Raw genomic sequence first — 213 nt, 5'->3', positions numbered from 1 at the left:
CAAAGCATTTTTTATTGTCCTTTCCTTTTTTATTTTACTCTATTCTCTTCTTCGAAAATCAATTATTTTCTTTCTTAAGACATTTTCTTTTAGATATTTTTCAGTTGAATAAAAATATCCATTTTTATTCTTTGCTATAAGTTCAATACGAACATCTTATTTTATTGCAACAATAAAATTTGTCTTTGAAAAAAATTGAAGAGAGTTAAGTTT

Source organism: Arachis ipaensis, chromosome B04, assembly GCF_000816755.2.
Source record: "Arachis ipaensis cultivar K30076 chromosome B04, Araip1.1, whole genome shotgun sequence".
Classification (NCBI taxonomy): Eukaryota; Viridiplantae; Streptophyta; class Magnoliopsida; order Fabales; family Fabaceae; genus Arachis; species Arachis ipaensis.
This window is presented reverse-complemented; position numbering follows the sequence as displayed.